Source organism: Scomber scombrus, chromosome 20 (assembly GCF_963691925.1).
Source record: "Scomber scombrus chromosome 20, fScoSco1.1, whole genome shotgun sequence".
Taxonomy (NCBI): domain Eukaryota; kingdom Metazoa; phylum Chordata; class Actinopteri; order Scombriformes; family Scombridae; genus Scomber; species Scomber scombrus.
In genome coordinates this window covers 6,496,499-6,518,723 of record NC_084989.1, presented here as the reverse complement: position 1 = coordinate 6,518,723, position 22,225 = coordinate 6,496,499, and the positions used below count along the sequence as shown (strand labels likewise).

Below are 22,225 nucleotides of genomic sequence, written 5' to 3'. Positions count from 1 at the left end.
TTACATTGAACATATGTTTAATGTGTGTGAATCATGAGTGATCTGTGAATCCTTCCTGGCGGTGCATTAAGGCCCTGAAGTGAAGGTCTGACGACAGAACATTGCATCCATAGTCTGTGATGTTTAGAAATATTTTGACAGTTACCAGTTAGTTGTAATGAATGGTCTACAATAAGTCCAATTTAGCTACATGACAGCGCACAAGTCCTCTACAACTAACTCAGATAGTAAACACAAAGTACTTAGAAAAGAGGTAACTTTGCAAAGGAAGAAATAAGGTGAGCAGAGTGAAGAAGGGAAAGGGAAAGAAGAGAGAATATTTCTGCTACATCATCAGATCAAGCAGAAGACCAGCCTCTGGAACAAACAGACGGCAGCTGGTGGTGTAGATGTAACACATGCCAAACTATATAATCAACAACAGACTGTTGTTGTTGCCAGGGATGGGAAAGGCATCAGTGCAGTGGAAGAAGCTACATGTGTGAATAACCATCCTGATTTCAGTGAATGCTCTCTGTTATTGCTCAAAGACTTTGTCAGAGGTATCTTTTATTTGACCCAGGAGTTGACTTCATATTACTGACAGGTTGTTATTTGCCATAGTTTCCCCATGTTTAAACAGTTTATTGACAGTCCCGGGTGTGGACTTCTGGGTTCCTTGGTGACAGAAATGGTGTAATACCTCATTAAGGAAAATTAAATGAATGGAAGTTAAATATTAGTGGGCAGCTTGGCCAAGGGACAAAATACACTAAAGATGGCTTCACCCTCTTCCACTTTGCCTCCTCCACTTGCATACAGAGAGAAACAAATTAAAAATGTCCTCTGGTGTTTATATGGTAAAATAGACTCAGTCATGAGTGTCCAAATCACAGAGTAATGCACACACACAGCTGAGGTCACAAGGATAAGATAGTTAGTGAGTTGGTGGACAGCTTAAGCCGGTTTCCTCTTTGTCAAAATGTTCTCAAGGATCAGTGTAAATTACCTCCTACACACACTTGCATGTGTGAAAGTAATATTTAAGAGATCATAGAAACTGTTTTTTCTGCCAGTGATCTTTTGTCCCAGAACTTGACTTTCAGTTGTTCCTTGACTGTGAGGAGTTTTTTTCCAACCTTTTTTTTTTTTTTTTAAGTCAGTGGCAGTTGCTCAGGGTGCACAATCAGGAAATGGGAGTGCTATTGACAAAGGTTGAAAGTACACTGACATTGATGTGAAGAGGCTTTAAAACACACAACAGAAGATCACAGTGATTGCAGTGATACTTCCATGATTGACCCCGTGCCAACAAACCCTTCTTTGTACAGATCACACCACAACATCAGCCAATAATGTGTTATTTTGCTATTTACACCTTTATCAACTTTCAGCCCCAGGGTGTCAAGCTTTTTTACTGGTATTCCTGTTTATAAAGAAAGGTGTAGTGACAAATTGTCCATTTCTCTAGTGACCTGGTCCTGTGGTCCTTGAAGCTCTGCAGTGACAGGGTTGCTGGGAGGCCATTACAGAGATTGGCTTTAGAGGGGGTAGCGGTGGGGAGTGTAGACACCTTCGAAGAGGAGGGCCTTCATCTAATCAATTTGGCTTAGTGCTCTGCCAGTGAGGAGGCTCCCTGCCGCCAGCCAAGGCCATATAGAAGTCACTAAAGCAGAGGAGATGCACAATGACACAGACAACTAGAGATGAAACAGTATGAAAATTTCAAATCATGATTACAGTAGCCAAAATTATCACGGTTATCAGTATTGTTGAGGTGTTGTTAAAATGTGCTGAAAATGTTTTTAAAAAGTACTGATTCATGCACTGAAATAATTAAAAAGTTTTATATAACCACAGATAAAATTAAGAGCTCTAATGTTATGCACTTTTTGTTTGTAGAAACATAAAAACAACTTAACAGGACCAATACCTCGTAATGAAAACCCTATCAAATGTGCATCTACATTAAAGATGGCACCATGTGGCCATGAGATGTAACTGCACTTTGCAATGCAGCAAACAGAAATGTCTGTCTCTTCTACTGTATGTAAGTACTGTATTCCTGTTCTCATTAAGCTGTTGCTTTTTTTTAATTATTATTATTTTTTTTTACATTTTCATGTTCAGCAACATGCAACAACTCCTTAGATGCCTTCAGCCTGAATACAGTCTTGTGTAAAACAATAGCAGGGGCCGTGTTGGTGTGGACGTGTTGTTTAAGCTCTGGTGAGACAATGAAATACAATCCAGTAAGTCCAGCAGTTTTTAATATTCAGACTGGATTTTACACCTCTGGAAAGTTATCACACTGCAGCCCTGTTTATTAGCGGGCACATGTGGAAAGTGTCTTTTTGTCCACAGACTCCCAAAAAAGTATGAATGGAACCGCATGCACGTCCACAAGATCACAGCTGTCTGCGGATGCGGAATGCAGGAAGCATGAATTGGCCTTTACTTCTCTTAGAATGCTGTAAAATCTCTGGAGTGCTGTTACTGCCTCCTGCCATGTTTAATAGACATAAAACAAACCCACATTGTGTGCTGCACCTGCACACCTGCATTTGGGGGACTATTGCTAACTCTGGTTTCTGCTGGACAGTAGTTACTGTGAATTTTTCAAAATATGGCAATCAAACATGGTTTTAATGATGATTAAAATTTAATACAGTAATACTAACCATCAGGAATTTTGCCTATTGTGAAAGGGGTAACTGTTTTATCCCAACGGACACATGCACGTGCACATGAACAGTTTGTAGTGACCAACATGTTGGTGACTACGGTTTACAAATTTGCTCAATTAAGACATTGGTTTCCGTAGGCACATGCTCTGAGACAGTATTTTTTCATCTTTTTCTTTCTTTTTAAGATTTCCATCACAGATTTAAGCCCATGAAGTGGACTGCCACTCCATCAAGGGCTGTCCCAGTGGATTTGGGTGACTTCCAAAGGCAGTGATTGCCCATTATAGATAAACTACCAGGTTTAGGTGTGGAACCATATGCCGTTAGGTCTGATAGCAGGCACTGATACTTATCTTTCTCATCTGCCCTCTCTCTCTCTGGTCTAGAACTACTTCTTCAATCTCTCACTTCAGCAGTGAGCAGGTGATGCAGTATGATCTCGGGGCTTTGATATCGGTAGAATCACAGAGTTGATAACAGCAGCAGTGTGCATCTGCTGATTGGTCCTGTCTGATGGTTAACCCATCTCACATCGTCTGTGTCTGTCTCTCTGTCTTCCTCTCTCCTTCTCTCTGTCTATCAGCAAAGTTCTTAGAATTGTGCTGAGACATACAGTTATAAGTTATAAACTTTTATCGATTGACATTTTAAACTTTAACTGGTACTTATTTGATGGGATGTCAAGCTTTCTGTCAAAATAATCTAGGGTTATTTGACGCCTGAAACTTTTTAAAAATCTAATTGTCACAATGCTGTATTTCAAGTCCACAATCAAGACTATTGGTTGCCAAAAACACTGGATTTTGGAAGGTTAGATTCCTCCTGATGAGCAGGTTGGCACCTTGCGTGGTAGCCCCTATCATCAGTATGTATGAATGTGTGTATGAATGGGTGAATGTGACATGTAGTGTAAAAGCGCTTTGATTGGTCAAAAAGAATAAGCGCTATAAAAGTACCATTTACCATTCAACTTAATAGACCTTGTGTTAGCAGTAATTCTTACCTTCCCCACCACTTACCTCTGTGAAACTAGTCTCTATGGTTACAAAAAACAAAACTGCAGAATCAGAATGAATGTAAGAAACACGCTCCATTCCTCACTGAATTTTATCATTACAACCAATGGTATTGCCAAGAGACAGGCCACAATTCCTCAACTGGTGAGCTTAGGTTTTCTTTGTTTCTTTCTCTTTCTCTCTCTGTTATTTGGCTTCAGTAAGATGTGATGAAATGGCCTTTTTTAGGACTCTCTGTTTCTTCCCTCTCCTCTGCGCTGCGATGACGCTATTAATCGTCGTGACATGCTTGTTGTGACAGGCTTATCCCCTCAGCTACAGTAACACCGAACAACAACCAACCATTATTTAGCTCTGATTCACCAAAAAAATAAAAAATAAAAAGCTTAGAGTTATGTTCTCTATTTTCTCTGTTCTCTCATGTATTCATCTACTTCTGTTGTGAGTGGCTATGTAAGCAAATTATCATTGTACCTATCAATATGAATTTCCCAAATTTTTGGCAAGGAATCACCATTTCTTGCCAATGTAGAGATATGGAAGAGAAGATGGCCTGAAAGACATGTTCATGGCTAGACTCTTAGACCAGTTTCATACATACTGTATACAGCCATGTCATGGTGGCCCTTCATAGATCTATTCAACCGTTCTTCACCAATGATCCACAGCCACTCCATCTGTGCATAACACCTCTCAAAAGTAGCTTCATTCGCTCATACTGGAGTTAAGTACACACTCAGCAGTGAGGATGTTGGGATAGCGAGCTCATCTCCCTCAGCAAGCTCATCATTAGCAAGCTGAAAGCACTTTTAAACCCACTGGCCCTCGTGAGACTTTGAACTGCCTTCCTCTACCTGAGTTAGTGGAGGGGCTATTAGTTATGTCAACTCTTAATCATACTCACGCTTGTTGAGGGAGAGGGAAAGAGAGGGCGCCCAGGGTGGGTCTTGAAATTGCTGAGGAGTGGGCGTTATGTTCACTGTCATTGGGAATATTAGTCATAAAAACACTCATACTGTCATAATATCGTCCAGGGCTTATTATAGCTAATTATTGCAACGGCCCCCACTGTTAAATGGTGAGGATGGTGTTTTGGTAATGAAGTGTGAAGTGCTTGGAGTGATAAAAGTCTCCACTCAGCATTGCTTCCCAGTACTGGTATGGTATGGTAATTTATGTCAGAGTGTCATGCAACAAAAGATGCCCAGCCTGTATGTGCTTACAAGACACAACAAACATGAGAGACAATAGCAATAACACAATGGGAGTGAAATAACAAATAGAATACACCTCCATATATGTCAATCAATGTCAAACCAAATATGAAAACAATAGTGTTCCTTAGACAATACAAGTGTAAAACTAAAACATAACCTAGGCATATCTGACGCACAGACTGTGCCTTTAACACATCAAACATTAAGTGCCATCGTACACTGTTGGTTAGCATTTAACACAAACTGAGCTATGAAACACTGTCTGTAAACAGGTACTGAACTCTACATTCGTCCCACATTGGAAACAAATCAGGACATACTGCAGTCATTTTAAGGAAAAGCCTATATCTAAGATTGTGATATCCTGGACAATAGAACAAATGTTCAACCTCTCAAAGATCCCACAGGTGACGCTCTCTATTCTCCTTTAAGTGAATAGAAGTGTCCAGTTTTCTGCTGCCAGAGGCAAGATATGTCTCCACTGAGGTCATAGACCTCCTTGCACTGGTCAGGTTAAGGGTGATGTAGTGCTCAGGTTGGTAGATCTCTCTCTCGCTCTCTCAAGATTTATACAACTGTGTACCAGTTTATTAACCAACTCCCCTTCATAGCTTAACCTTATTAAGGACAGCTTCCAGTGTTGTACCTGCAGAGTGTGATAAGGCTTTTATTCATTCTTCAAAGGTAGATGGGCACCTAATTCTAAGTACTATAATACTGTAATACTCAGTGTATGACAGAGACGTTGAACCGAGATGAAATGTAATGAATGAAATTAATGAAAACTCTTCCTTCTTCTTGAGATGCATAGCCTGAATTTTATCTGTTTATCTTCAGTCTCCATTTACTACATCAACGACATGCAATATTCAATGATCGTCATTTACAAAAGTCAAAAGCTTTCTGTAAATCTATGAAACTACTAAAAGTAGACAACACCCTCTTGTACTCTAGTAGTTTGAACTTAGTTTTGTTGTATCTGAGAACAGATACATAAGGGTCAAAACGGGTGTTCACTTTATCTTTCACCTGATCAATCTTAGCTTCCACTTTTTCTTTACATCACGTGGCCAATCTCCTGATCCAAGTTATCTTGAATGTCCTTTTTTTTTTGAGTGTTTGAGCGAGTACAGCTTTTAGACAGTCTCTGTTTTCAATGACCAGCTTTATCAGCGAGTCCACTCCGTCCACTTTGGAGTTGAATTGTCTCTCGAACGCCACTTTTCTCCTGTCCATTTTGCTGTTGAGCATCCTCAACTCCTGTAGCATTCTGTTCAACAATCCAGAATCACCATCCTTCCTTTCTTTTGGTCTCACAACTGACCCCAGTGGCAACATTTTGAGCACTCTTGATTTCCATGCTTAGATTTACTGCTTCATTTATTTTACTTGTTAAGCACAGCTCATTAAATTATATTCATCAAATAGTAATTGAGTGCCTGGTCAGGCAGCCATCTTGCTATTATTACCTCTGCCAGGATCCCAATGAAGCCATAGCCAGACAGCTGAATCATGTGGAGTTGTGTGTGTATGTGATTGTGTGATTATGCTGACTGCTTTATTACTTCCTGAGCCGAGCCGAGAGCAGTACTGCAGGTCACTTGTGTCACATTTAAAGCAACACGGGAGCAGTGAGGTCTTGATTTGGGAAACAAAGTCATCTAACACTTTCTGACACACAGTAACAGATTCAAATGGTGACAGGCCTTAACCCTGGAACAGAGAGCATGGGAAGGGAGTCAGAGTTTGTTTGCACTGACTCTGGGGTCATCTCAGTACCAAAGACACTCAGCAGAAGGACATTTAGGATAATTATGTGTCTGAAATATGGCATCTCAGTCTATTTCTGACTTCTCACAGGACTCTTAATGCATGGTTTGTTTACCCTCTGTGTAAACGCTAAAATATATATGCAGTGTTGACATAAACCCTGCTCATAAGGGCTCTGCTTTGAGGGATAATTTTGGGGCTGAGATTTAGCAGTTTATTAGAGGCAGGAAGTATTAGTGAGGAATTTGATTGCTGTGTTAACAGAGTCATCTGACCTTTCTTCATCACATTCATAGTAAGCCTTCATGGTATCTTCTTCTCACTTAGTGACCACACACTAAAAATATCACAAAGAGTTGCTGTTGCCAAGTTACAATTAGAACCTTGTAATATTAAATTACAGCAATAATTGAATAAACCAAAGTAAAGCTTGACATCCTCATCTCTTTAGTTATGAACAAATCTCCGTGTTCACATACTTGAATATACGCACAAATGCTGAGTTTATGGTTATTGGTTATTCCATGTGGCCATTCTGATGTTGTTTTGTAACTTCAGCAGAAAATGAATTATTTAACTCCCTTCCACTTCCTCCTGTGTTGGATCATTTGTTTGTAGTTGGACCTTTTCAACACAACCTAAATAACAAGTTATTATACCAGTCTTACATTTCTCTCACTTATTCACCTCCAAATTTAAAAAAGTCTCCCTTCTTCTTAGCAAGTACATGACTCTGAAAAACTCTTTTCTTCCGAAGTACAAATTTTGAATTTACAAAAAGTTCACTACATGTTAGTATTTCTGTTCATATGTGTTATATTTCTGTACAATAACAACAATGTGGAACATTCAAACAATGGATGAAAAGAAGAGGGGAAAAAAAGTCTAGGCTAAACCTAAGAACACATCACTTTAACAATACAAACAATAATTATAATGATTACACCTCAGTATAATTAGCATAATTGCGACGCCTTTCCTGTCTATTCAAATTTTAAAATGTTTAACACAAAAATTGTGCTACACAGTAAATCTGTCTGTGTCTCTGCTGCTGTCTGTCTCTCTCATTAGTCAGTGGGAACGTCTGGTTCATTTACACTGTGTATGACATGTCAAAAGAGGGTCATAGTTGGCCAAGGGCAATGCCTCCTGCTCTAGGCACAATAAGTCCACAAAGGGTTAGAGGTGTTTAGCATCTCTTTGTCTCCTGACTCTCTGTCCCAACGGACCTGCAAACAATCCCTCCACTCCTCCGCCCGCCTCATTAGTCCCTTTGTAAAAGGCTGCCACCCCTCTCTCTTTCCCTGCACCGATCTGCTTCATTGTCTTCCACCGGGAGGTCACCTGTGAAGTTTGTCTGCTTCAAAGCACATGTGAGGGAGGCACTCAGAGGCATGTGCAGGCACATACTGGCTGCCACATGTGGCTAGAAATACACACATGTTTACACCCACGTCATGCAGGCAGACAGGCTGTGTGCAAGCATACAGACAGTACAGGTTAATTGTTTTCATTGTTATAGTTAAAGGGGTTCACAAAGCAGCAAACACACACCTAATTATATACCGCAGAAATGCTCTGCTTTAACGAGTAATGCGGACTCATATCCAGTCCTATAATATCTGCACCCGCCCCCTCACCCAATTTAGTAAGGGATGTGATACTGTGTATTACAGTAACTTATTTTGACTCTTTGTAGAAAGAAATACTGTTACATGAGGCTAAAAGTCTCTACAATATATCACTCCCTTCATGAAAAATGGAACAAATTTGATGCAATTGGCACTGCACAGATCTGCTAGTCCCCCCCCCGAACACTCTAATACACAGAAATACCCAACGAATGACACACAATTCAGTAAAACCCATAGAATAAGGAAGCACAATGAATGTGTGTGAAATGTTTATGAATAGTGATGAAACTAGACCTACCTTATGAGAGAGAGAGGGAGAGAGAAAGAGAAAGAGAGAGATGCATCTTGTTGGTCACAGCTACAGTAAGTCTGTCATTCCCCTGCTTTCCCTCCTCCTGTTTTTCATCAGATCCACAAAGATACAGTCCGCCCCAAAGCGCTGTGGAAATCCCACAACACTCCCCAACCACATTCCCATCTTCCCACAAACATGATCACTTTCAGAGTACTTACTTTGGTCCATAATCACAGCTTTGATCAAAGCAAAACATTTTGTGCAGAGTCTGCTTGATTTATTGTTTTTTTTTCTTTTTTCTCTCTCATGGAATGGTTTCTGCCAGCCATTTGAACATTAAGAGCAAATTAATTTGACAATGTGCAGCGACTACCCAGCAGACTCCCTTTAAGCTACTCATGCAAATGCTTAGAAACCACATGTTGGTATATTGGACTGAAGTTCTGGCTTCGGAATGTTTGAATACGAAGAAAAAGCTGCTCCCTATCTTTTGGCATAGATTTGTTTATGAATTATTAAAATGTGTTGAAATGTTTTCATGTGCCTGCAGTAAGCAGCAGAAACACAAAGAGAGAGAATGTTACAAAATTCTTCCACTGCGGCAGACATACTAATAATCATGTCTCATGTGAAAGTCTTTCTTGTATTTTCTCTAATCAGCTGCAGATTCCTGTTTTCATTCTGGTAGCACATTTGTATTAACAGCAATAATACTCGATTTTTAAAAGGAAAGTCTCCTTTCATTAGCAACCCTCTGTGTTGAGTTGTCAGAGCTTGGTCAGTTAGAGGAAAACACCCTGGAGCTGGTTCAGGTTTTTAGTGTCTTACTTTAGCTGAGCAGATGCAGGTTGACATTCAAGGTTGAGGCCTTGAATTTCCTGCCCACTTCCTAAAGCCCAACGGCCCAAATTGTCTTTGTCATGTGCAATCTAGTCAAGGACGAGAAATGGTCACACTGGGAACTGTCAGGGGGTATAGCTCAGCGGTAGAGCATTTGACTGCAGATCAAGAGGTCCCTAGTTCAATTCTGGGTGCCCCCTCACTTTAGGACAGGGTGATGACATGATCCACCCTTCAAATAGAGACTACATCCAACTTGCTCTGTCAGCAAGTTCCACATCCTTGCTGATTTCTACTCGATTCAGACACAAGTTTTATTCCTCCTTTTTCTTGATTATCTTTTGGCTTAAATTTGCCATTTTTCCAACTGTAACAATACCATCTTCTTTTAGAAAGCTTCATCTGAAGAAATAGGATGCCAGGAAGTAGTTTTTATGGATGACTGCGTTTGGAATAAAGTTAGTGAAATGGCCACTTCAACTCTAATAGACTATTGCAATAATATAATCAAACAGCTCTTTCACTTCAAGTCATTTTTGGCTTTGCTTCCTTGAGAAACTCCTGGTAGGAGATTAGAAGTTACAGCAGGGAGAAATTCCTGTTTCCAAGCGGTCCTCTGCTGTGACCACATCCTCTGACCAGTCAAACCAACTTAAGTTGTGACACTTTGAACTGAGACCCACCAGGGCCATCATCCAATGGATGCTGGTTCAAGAGCAATACAAGTTCCAATGAATTATAATATGTAGAGAGAGTACTGCTAAAACTTTCATCATAGCATGACAGCACGAGTTAGAGTGCCCCCCTCACACATTCATCAAAGTTGTTTTAAGTGGAATTATGTGTGTGTCCAGATCGCTGCAGTGCTGCCAGAATTGCTCAGTTACCTGCATGTTTCGTCATTCCACACTCCCAACTATGTGGTCAAGTTGTGTCATTGCTGTGAGTAATTGAAACTAGTTGAAACCCTGCACTACTTCCATCCACAACTGCAAGAAACTCTTGAAACTTGAGTTAGGCTTGCACTGAAAGAACATCACCCTTTTCCTGTTTGGAGATGTAAAGCAATCTCTTTCTCGGTGCGATAACGCAACCCACATAATTCTCTGTGAAGTCTGACCTGCTGGTACATGATGTAAAAAAGCATATAGAGTAACTGCAGTAATGATTTATAGATGTTTAAGTGCCACATATAGAACCTTTAACCTCACAGCCCATGTAACCGCTACTCTGTCACTATCCAGGCATTATTTTGGGGTCATTATCAGCATGATCAGCTAGACTGAGGAAAAGTTCCTACTCACTATGTCACCATGTTTCCCAATTACACATGTTATTTCTACCAATGGTGCTGTATATACCTACCTAGAAAAAGTTTGAAGATTTTTATTGAACCCCTGCTTTTCTCTCATCATCCCCTGCCTGGAATCTCTATGAAAACCTCATGTTCTTTCATAATACTGCGTGACTGATCAGAGTGATGCATATCCAAAACATAGAGTCTGCACATTACGATCCCATCTGTTCCTTAGGATCCCGTATTCATGTTGTTTAAAACAGCCGTAATGAGTCCTTCCCATAGTGCCGAGTAGCACTGACTTTTTGAGTTCCCTTCTTGTGTTTTTTGTCTTTGTTGCTGTGATCTGTGTTACGGGAAAGAACGTCTCTCTGATATGCTTTGACTTGTTGCATGTAAACTACTCTGACCTCATACATTGTGTTGTGCATGTGCGTGTATCTGAGCAGAAAGGGATTTCTGTGTGTACGAGTTGTTTCAAGATTAGCATATGTACTCTGCGGCGGCTCCCCGCTGCCAGCTTTAACCAGAAATATCTCTGTTCATTAAACAACACATTTAAGCCAGGCCTCACACCAGCGCCCATATCACTCCTACCACAGCGCTCCTCTCATCTCACACAACAAATAACTTTCTCTTTTTCCCCAATAAATCATCAAAGGGTCCAGAGAAAGTTGGGGGACTCTGGTGGAAAGCGTGCATTCATCATCTTTGCTGAAAAAGAGCAGCTGAAGTGAGGATGTTTTTTTTTTTTTCTGTTCAGAGCAGAGGATGGAGTTGTTCTCCCAGCTGAAATGTTTGCGATATGGAAACCGCGCCGTGCTTTAGATGCCGTCTGATCTGCCACAAAAATGAAATTCTTTCACTCGCTCATCAGAATCCAGTGTGACAATTAAATCTGCGACAGCTGAAGCTTGTTTTGAGATTTACTGTGAGAAGCAAACTCTTTGTGCTGGAAATTGATACAGAAGCTGTCTTGCAAAGTTATGGCTGCCCACTTTGGACAATCCACTGTAGAGGCTGACACAAGCTTTGACGTCTCAGTGTCCACTTACAACTAATTGACATTTGTATACTTAAATTACACCTTTTATGTATGGGAGAATGTGCCTTACTCGTCTTTAAAACATTTCTATCTATTTGTGTTGTATCTTCCCCCCCTTAACCTGTGCAAATCAGCGTTTTATGCCAGCAGTTTTCACCTTCTATTTTCTCTGTTCCTAAAAGCCTAGAATACAATGCCCACACTCAAGAGTGCCACTGGAAGTCATATTAATAAAATTGTTTCCGGTGGCTGTGTACCCTCTTAAAGCAGAGTGAGGCAGGTTTCATTGCAGCTTTTACAGACCGGCCCTGATGTTGACAAAAGTAGTCTCCCACACTGAAATGATACCTCAGGGCCGAGAAGAGATCTGAGTTGGAAGAGCTTCTTTTACATCATCTCAACAGCGGCAGGTTTTTGACATTTCTTTTTGGAGACATCAGAACTTCCTTCGCCACCCAATCTAAATCCATAAAACGCTTGGTAGCTTTTTGCCGTGCCTCTACATTCTACCTCTCCCGGCTCATGACTTTTTCAGAACGGTGTTTTTAATCATGAGCGACTTGGCCACATATCAGGCTGAGTGAGATTTATGGCCCCTTTTCTCCCAGAGCCTGTACCTCCGGACCAGCCATAATGGAGAAACACACAAAGTGGTGTTTAAATGGAAGGTGCTGCTGCCGACCTGCGTCTGGGCCGGCTGAGGGGTTGTTTGGTTTGCTGATTAGCAACTCCCCTGAGAGGTGGGTGTGTCGGGGATGTGGATGGGAGCCTCCGTGAGTCTGGTTTAAGTCGGGATAGGGTTGTGTTTTTGTAATGGGACCGCTGATGTTTTTCATGAGGTTATTGTTGTTTTGGGGAATAGATGAGACATAATGAAGTAACATAATAGATGGAAGGAACACAGTAAAAGGAAAAAACGCTACATAAACAGACAATAGGATATTTAATCTAACAATCGCTGGATTTAATCTAGTAACATGGAACACTTAAACTGGATATATGTTTGATGCAAAGAGAGTCTCGCTGTAGATGCTGTGGAGCAGGTTTTGATTTAGACTCAAGCATCTGGTTTTTATCCTTTGATACCACTGCAGCTAAGCTAAGATGCATTACCCATGAACAGGCTGTATCGTTTTTATAAAATGATATTCCCAACAATCAATATGCTGCATTTTACTTGTGATACAAAGCATCTGTTTGATACACACATTCTTATAGAACTGGGGTTACATATACGTAGGTAACATCATTCGACCTTTCTCTCTACTGAATAGCAGACTGCTACTATTCAGTCGCTGTGTTTATGTTCCTTCATACACACAGAGCAGCAGTCATTGAAGGTCTGCTGTGTAATATGGCTTTGCTAGATGCACGTTACTGAATAGGAGAAGACTGGGGAGTGTTCCTTCAACTTCTTTTGTGTTCTGTCCTCTCTTGACAATGTCCCCCGGCATCAGAACCTGAGACTTGTAGAGAAAAACTCAAGCAACCAGTCAGGGCAGTAACCCTGATGTGCAGTTATAGGAGGATCGCATCAGCTACATCATAGACTACAGCATCACCTCTCAGCCTACGCACATAGCTGCTGTGGGTTAGGCCTAACCCCTTGATGCAGAAACATAAATCCTGCTTACGTTAGGCATAAACATGCTTGCGTTAATGTGTAACATGCATACAGTACATACACACGCAGGCATTCACACTAGTTGTGCCGCTTTCCGAGGTCTCAGCGTGAGTAGAGCCTCGACCTAGTTGAGTCAGGTTTGATTTGGGGAGTGAACTCTACTCCTCCCTTCCTCTCTGAGATCTTCATTGTCTGGGGAAACAGTCTGGGAGCAGCACACACACACATACCAGTGTTATTGTTGTTGAAGTGTCTAGGTGTCTGCCGCTGGAGGCCTCATCTCTGAGGGCTTGAGGAAGGCTGACATCCTCTCCTCGCTCTCTCCAGTAAATAGTCTGTATTGTCTTTCTGTCAGCAGGAACGAATCTGTCTCTGTCTCTCTCTATTTCTTCTTCAAAATGAAAACACAATGGTTGACACAGCAACCCTGTGGGAATACAGCTCTCTCCTGTGTTAGGGACAGTAATGGGACATCATACCCTGTATACTGTAACTAATATGACTGACATAGGAAGTTTGTCATTGAGGACAGGTCCTAAAGATTCTCAACAAACTAGAAATTCCTGTGTACATGATAACATCTTTATTGAATTATAAGTAATCAATGTTTAATGTATGGTAAAAATAAATTAAAGATCAGGAATTAAGTTTTTCTGGATAAACAGAATGTTACAGATTGGATCCTATAACATCTGTAGTATCATGATATCTTTTGGCTTGACACTTCATGAAAAACAAGGCCATAAGAGATTGAAGAGATCAATATAACAGCAGCCTTAAACAATTCATTTTGAAGAAGTGACCTTAATATACAGTATGCCACTGGCACGAATAGCATCAAAAGAAGTAGAGATGCTTTTCTACAGAGGCCTTACAGCATTTCAAGTGATGTGTTTGGCCTGTTTGTGGGGAGGGAGCTGTAAACAGCATGGTGGTGGATAAAAAGTCAGGGCAGCGTTTTGATTTCTCTGTAAATGTGTCCTTTGTGCATGTACCAGCTGTACGGTGCCCACACAGAACTAGATGGAATACATGACTTAACAAACTAGCAACTGGATTTTGTGTAGCTTAAAAGAATAGTTGGACTTTTTGGGAATTATTCACTTTCTTGCAGAGAGATGTCGAGATAAAAAACACTTTCATGCCCAGCTTAGCTTAGTTTAGCATATAGACTTAAAGCAGGGGGAAAGCTAGCCTGGCTTTGTCCAAAATAAAGCACCTCTAAAGCTTATACATTTATATGTTATTGTTTTTTTATTTTATATAAAAAGCCTGAAAATGACAGGTAATGGTCTTATGGGACCTTTTCTGCTTAAACTGTTTCTTGGCCTGGCCAATTTTTTCCTGTTGTTTCCACTGGCTGCCTCATAGTGATGAAAGGACCCAGTTTGTTATTCAGTTAACTTGCTGCAAGGAAGTGAAGAAGCATATATCTCAAAAATTGTGAAGTACTCCAAGTTTATTGACAGATTCTGTCTTTAAGGTTTGGATGTAGAAAGAAAATGAAATGAAAGACAAGCTGGAAAAGGCTGTTTTTTGTTGTTGTTCTTTTAATTTTAATTTTTTTTAGATTTTTTGCTCAGAAGCAGCTAGTGTAGAGTCTGCTGACATCTTTCACAGAGGATTTGCTCAGAAACAAGAGGACCTGAAAATGTAAAAATCAATTTGCACACATGCACATGTACGTGAAAGCCCAAACCCACGCTCAGACAATGTACACACATCCATGCATATGCTAGCCTACACACACAGGCATATAGACAGCTCTAAGCCTTCACACAGAAGTCTGCATACAAAGCTTTACACAAATATGCGTATATGTTTAGAAGCAGACACACACAAACACGCACATACAATGTATTGACAGTATGGCACTTAGCTCTGAAGCCAAGTAGGGTTTTTGTTTTCATAAATGCCCCTTTACTTTAAAGTGCTTTTCCATCCATCTGTCTATTCGATACCATCTTCCACTCTTGGTAAAGGTCAACAGTTGATGTTTATTCAAAGTTTGTCTCATCTTGTTTTTCTGACTCGACATAAGATTAGAGTTTGCTAAACACTTCACAGAAGCACTCTGAGTGATGTTCTCGACCCCATCTGGCCTACAGTTGACCAGTGTCCCATTTAAGTCCTCTACATATTTCATCTCCTTCTCCACAGTCCTGGTTCCCACCACTCTAGAACCGCCTTGCTCCCCTTAAAAATGGAACCTTTTGTCCCCATGTGGATGATTCAGGTCAGGATGTATTCAGTGGAAATCCCCCCTCGCTGCACACAAGGGACATCAATATGTAGTCAGTGGTTTGAGAGAAAGTTAAAATGGCTCAGTGCCATAATTTATTCAGACATTGAACTGGCCCAGGCTTGAAGTATTCAAAGTAGCCCAGGAAAAAATAGCTTTTAGACATTTCATGAAGTCATGGTCGCTTGGCATTTATATTTAAATTAGTTCGATGTGAAAGCATGAACTCGAGGTACGCCGGGGCGAGAGGGCCACAGGAGAAAATACCCAATTCACCCACTAGACAACCTTCATCTGTGGTCGACTGATAGTGTCTATATTCTTAGTGTAGGCACACATTTATATTTAAATATTCGTAAGGACTTGACTTTATTTATTCCATAACCTCTAACCCGATTCTTACTATGGTAAGAAAATTCCACCCTTACAGCATGTTATCACTGATGTTTAGTACATTGCAGATGTTACATTGCAGAACTTATTAGTGTACTTTCTTTCAACTTATCAGGTGAAAAGGTAGATCCACATTGCAATACAACAAGAAAACAAATCGCTGTTGCACTGCTCTTCGTGGGTTAAAATCTAAAATATGTTACACTCATGGCCACATCCCAAACAGGGATGTCAGTGCAGGTTTCCATGATGATCCCCTGCTGCAGTATTAAGGTTGAGAGCACCAAACCACAAAGATTACTGAAGCTGCAGTTTAGAGCCAGGCTTCAGGTTTGTACTTCCAGGTGTCAGTGAAAACAGTGTTATTGGAGAAAATGATCCTCCAGTAGGAGTCACAACAACACTGAATTCTAAATTATTGAGGATTTTGTGTGTGGAGGAATGATATACCTCATTCTTTTGCAGTGCATTTCTCCTTGTATGATTGTTGAACATCAGTACAGATATTGTGAATCTAGAAAGAAGATCTTTCTATTGTACCACTGATTCAAGTGAGACAGCACAGTATATAATTACCTATGATGCTCTTGGCATCAAAACCTTATCTAAACCTTAAAATGTTCCTCTGAATGTCTGTTGACAACATTAAGACACAAATCTAACTCATTTTACGTTTAAGTGACAGAATTTAATTAAGGTTTTGCTATTTTTTCTATCGCTGTAACGTAATTTGCGCACGCGCACACACACACACACACACACACACACACACACACACACACACACACACACACACACACACACACACACACACACACACACACACACACACACACACACACACACACACACAAATACATAGTCTATCCTCAGCATGTCCTCTCTGTAACCTTATCAGTATGCTGAGGCATTAGCTCCATTACCTTGTGTTGGCATCCAGTCAGGAGTTAGGACCACTCCCTGCTCTCCAGGTAGAGTAAGGACCCTTTCTTTTATACTCCATGCCATTTCAGTGATTGGAAACATGCAGAGCTAATACTCTAGAGCTGACCCCCATCTCTTTCACCACTACATCGGGACCTGATTTTGCTGCATTATTAGAGCCACTTCAGGAGAAAAGGGGAAAGTGAAGTGAGGTGGATGTTACTGTGCTGCAGGTTGTTGTTGTTTATCACCAACCTGAGTAGTGATTATGTTAAAAAAAAAAAATGTTATTTCACATTTATACTCTGCAGAGTAAAGAACATATATTTTGTGTGGTTTAATCACAGTCATCCAGTTAATAAGATCTTACCGAGATAGAAAACATTTGCATGAACTCAGCAACAATATAGAAGCATCAAGAGAACATTAAAGTACCCTATAAGAGCTGCGCTGTCTGAGTGGATGTCCTCAAACATTTCCCCATGAAGAGCAATAGCATCTTGACAGCCATAAATGATCGTGTTTTTATAATGTTTTTGTCTGGCAAAGCTCTTGCTTGAGACTGGTGTCTTTTAAAGTGGACTTGACAATAGATGATTAGTTATTAATAGTTATCGGCTTCTCAAGTAGCTAATGCATATGCTGAACAGTGTTTCATGTAACACTAAAATAGAGCTTGGTTTTGTATTGGTTGTGAGTCAAATTTTGTGAACATTTGCTCATCTGGTCAGACCTGTCGGAAAAAACTGAGACGTAGTCTGGCTTTGCAAGTCTTGCGATCTCCCTGTGGGATGTCAGAACTGAAGACAACATATGGAGAAACAACAAAATGTCATCACTGTTTTTGAGTTCACTAAACTTTTCCATTGCTGGTCAACCCAAGTTATTTATGGCTTTATTTATTAATAGCTTTCATTTTGGCCGATGGCGGTGCTTGAAGCTAGTATCATTTTTGATTAACTTGACAGCAGATGATTGGCAGTTATCTCCTACAACAAGACAAACCTTTCCTGCTCTTGATTTGGACCAACACACAATTTGATGGTCTCCCATTGCTGTCAAATGGTGTTCATATTTTCCTTCACTAAACTTATCACCACATCAGTTTCTCAATAAATGTATTTCAAGTTTTTGTTGCAAGAAAATGAGATGTTGTCTGGCTTTGTATGATATCAGATCTACTGAGCATTGAAACATCCTCAACTTCACATTGAGTCCAGCGTACCGTTCTACAGCTTGTTAATAGTCTTAAAGAGTCATTTATGGCTTTATATTCATTACGGCTTACGTTAGTGCTTTTTGTCTGTTGAGTGGATACAAGCTGTTGGTTGTAGTTGGAGCAAGACCTGCCACACTTACTGACAATTTATTCCTTCCCATTTCAAACTGTGCTTCAGGTCCCTCTGGCCATAGACATAACACAAATCAGTAGATGTGCCTGTATGCCCAGGTCAAGAGTCAAGTCGAGTGACCTATAGCATCCAGAATTTCTTCAATCTAATACTAAACTAAATTACTTTACTATTGACTTTGCACTGTCTATATGATAGGTTTTTTATCCATTCATCCATGATTCATATAAGCTTATATATTTCTCCTCCAAACAAGGTGAGTGTGAAAGATAAATAAAGGACAAACCAATACGAGGTAATAGCCCCTGGAGTGTCTGACCTCTCCCTGTGGTGAATTGTGGTGTGTGTGTACATCTCTGTGACCCTGCGCCCTGGCCATAATCCCTCACTACAGGGGCTGGATTATGGCCTCGTCTTATTAGCCAAACCCCCCCACCCCTCCACTGGTCTGGCTCTCTCTTCAGCCTGGATCGATGTCTGAAGTGGCGGTGCTAGTTATTAAACGTGGGACCCACCAAACCCTTCGGACTGTCTGGATAATCCCATCACAAATTAAGTAGAAGAAAATTGGTCAGGGAGAATGGGGAGGGGGGGGGATCATCATATGGTGACCTTCTAAACAGTGAGCACACAAACAAGCACAAACTCAGTAACACCTCTCTTATATATCATATGTTAATCTGTAAGGATTTGTACCCTTGATGGATCAGCATTTCATTAAAGAGAAGCAATATGTTGTTCTCGTCAATGTTTAGATGCCAGTGGCATCGTAAAGCAGCCACACATTATTAGCTGATGTGTAAAGATGTTTCCAGAGTGCAAAGAGATCCTGGCAATGTGATGTCTCTCACACCCAAAGTAAATTCTTTATACATCTCACTTATACACATCTAAATCTGTGAGCTTTTGTATCTGGAGGGACACACGTGATCTGAAACAATTTGATGATTTGATAAAATGGGGAAAGCTGGTTTGCCTATTCTAGTGCCGTTGCGTCTTTTTATAGAAATTCTTAAATTTTATAGATTATTAAATCTCAACTTTAAATAATTTTAATTGGATTCAGGTACTTGGTGTGATTGTTGGGTAAGATTATCTTCAAATATATTTGAGGAGAAATGATGAATTTGATTAGTCCATGACATCTTACTTGGCTAGCATCTGGAAACAATCACCTTACATAAAGCTAGATCGATGTTGTCATGGTTTCAAAAATCCAAGATAAAAGTCCAGTAAGAGCTGAGCCTTGAGATATTCTGGGAAACGTACCAAAGCTTTTTAATCCATGACAAGTGTCTTGTGTAACTTTATGTCCACACACACAAAACGTAACTCTATAAAAAATACTTAATATATGCTGCACTCTAAGAAAAAAAATACAGATACATAGAGATTTTATGTGAAGAACAATCTTGGAGCTGTATTTGTTTTTCACCCTTTGTCAAATTCAGTTCCTGTTTTCCCCGTCAATTTTTTTCTCTGTGCATCTCTCTGTCCATCATTCTTTATGTGTCATCTCTAAGCCTGTCATATAAGATAATACCGGATGTTAATTACACCCACTGTCTGAAGTGAACTTCATTAGAGCCCTGAACTAGACATGAACCAGCCGTTACCGATAGGAGGCAAAGTCCATTAAATGCCATTATTGAATCTTCAGCCTAATTTAAAAGTAAACGCACAACGACTGGCCGTCTGGCTGCTAGCTGTGTTTTTTTTACTCAATTCTTGACCCCCTTTGAGGAAGCCTGCAGACAACTGCCAAAGTAAATGAAACACATTTGTAGTAGAGAAATACAGAATATATTGAAAGCTGCTCGCGTGTTTTGTGGAGATGGTCTGTGTCAGCAGAGTGGTTTGGTAAGGAGGGAGATCAAACATTAACTGGGGGAAGTTTTGGGAAAGCCACTTTGCAAGTGTAGTTTTACAAGCTACCTTTTACTGCATAAGAACATGAACTTCAGCAAAGATCCCCTCATGAGAAAAATCATTTTATTAACTCAAGTTACTTAGAAAAAATAGTTCATAACCCCTGTTGCTAACTCCGCTGCTTGGTTGCTGAGAAGGCTCCTAGAAGTTGAAAGATGTCATCATACCCTTATTAGCATATGGAGTGTCCCCCTGCGCTTAGTAGAAGAAAGGTATGTTGCTCCATGAGATGTACTGTAATAACAGATCTTTTTGACTAAAAAAAGATAATTGTAGAACTGTATTTACATTGGTTTCAACCACACTGGTTGGGAGCTTTGAGAGTGTAGTTGGGGGCTGAAATGTAGATAAATTAGTAACAAAGTTGGCAAGGTTTTTTGTAATATCTAACTTTATGGTAAACCATAGTTTGTATCAACGTTACACATCAAAAAGATGAAAAGAACACCCGCTTTTTTGCACAAGCCTGAAAATGATAAACATAAAATGATTACTATTATCGAACTGTTTTGATTACAGTTGTGATGCTGGTTCCTCTTAAACATCACTTTAGGAGCCTGTGATACAAAACCAAATTTACAGAGGATTAAACATAGTGAAAACACGTTTCCTTTTTTTTTGTTTTACTGCTCTGTTCTGTATAAAAATAAAGAAAATAAGAAACTCAGTGACATTGACTCACAGATAGAATTACAAGGGATTGTGCTTTCAAATGTGTCCTTTGTAAAGGCTGAGGAGGGATTCAGCTTGCCAGCTGGAGGTCATGCCATTCAACGTAACAAATATCCTTGCCATCCTCTTTTCTGGTTGTTGCTAAAGTACTGTGAAATGTTGTAAAAGTAGTAAGTCAAGTCACCAACATTGACCAGAGGACATCTGTTTAAAGTTCTGTGATGCAAACAGCTGCCCTGCTCAAATGTCACTGACAGTAAGTAAGTATTCCTTGAGGAGATTTCTGTGCCCGAGGCCACATAGGTTCTCTAAACTATCAATCATATTCCCTATGTGGAAACATTGTGAACCCTAAACTGTGCAGACTGTGACAAATCAAGTTTATTTGTATAGCCCTTAATAACTGTCATATTACAAACTGAGATCCTGAGACCACAGAATGATCAGTTAGTAGAAGATAAAAGGGATGTGTTATGATATGAACATATTAGAGCAAGAACATGTGAAAGACATGGGAGAATGGATGTGAGTGATTAATGTCAAGAGAGATGCTTCTTGAAAATATTAGTGTTTGAGAATATTGAAAGCTGGGACACGATTTATTCTGTATGAAGTATAAAGACACTAACAAACACACGTTGATCTCACCTTTCTTTTTGGGATTCAGTTTCATAATTAAACTGTCTTCGTTCCCAGCTAACCGACAGGCGGTCATGAGAATCACTTACAGTAGCATTCGAAACTCACCAGTCTTGTCACAGTATTAAATACGCATGACTTGCAGCACAGCGTAAGCCGTGATTAAAATGCGTCGCTTCCACCACTAAGACATGTCTCTGGTGTATCAGATGGAAGCTTAGCACCGGCATATGCTCGCTGCAATGATCCACCAATGGATGACAGGTGGTTACCCAACTATTTGCATAATTATTGGTGTAACGCGCAGGCTGCTAGAACGTTATAAACAAATCCATATGGCCTTTTGGGAAAATCCAGATGATTCACACCACAGCTCACAGATATACTTACCGCCTTTACTGTGTAAGAGACAGCAGGATTTCTCACTGAATGTTTTAACTGGAGTGTGAAGTGTGAAGCAACTTCATTCTTTTACTTGTTTTGGCAGCTCCGATCAAATGTGGGAACTTTATACTGAGCTGCAGATGCAGGTCGGTCAATGTGGCAGCTGTAACATGGGCCAGAGTTTCCTGTGCAGTCGTCTTGTAGATGTTTAAATATCAGGGCTAATTTTGGTTGTGAGACCCGGTTTCACTCTCAGGAAACTTTCCAGAATCAACCTCAGTTATGT

The 22,225-nt window shown here is 40.2% G+C and overlaps 1 protein-coding gene and 1 non-coding gene across 3 annotated transcripts in view; both read left to right on the top strand.

The window, feature by feature from the left end:
* LOC134002407 (partitioning defective 3 homolog) overlaps window positions 1–22,225 on the top strand; it is a 348,507-nt gene that overhangs the window by 116,012 nt on the left and 210,270 nt on the right. The gene's annotated exons all lie outside the window — the stretch shown is intronic.
* Window positions 9,567–9,638, top strand: trnac-gca (transfer RNA cysteine (anticodon GCA)). The gene has a single exon. It is a non-coding gene; the product is annotated as a tRNA-Cys (tRNA).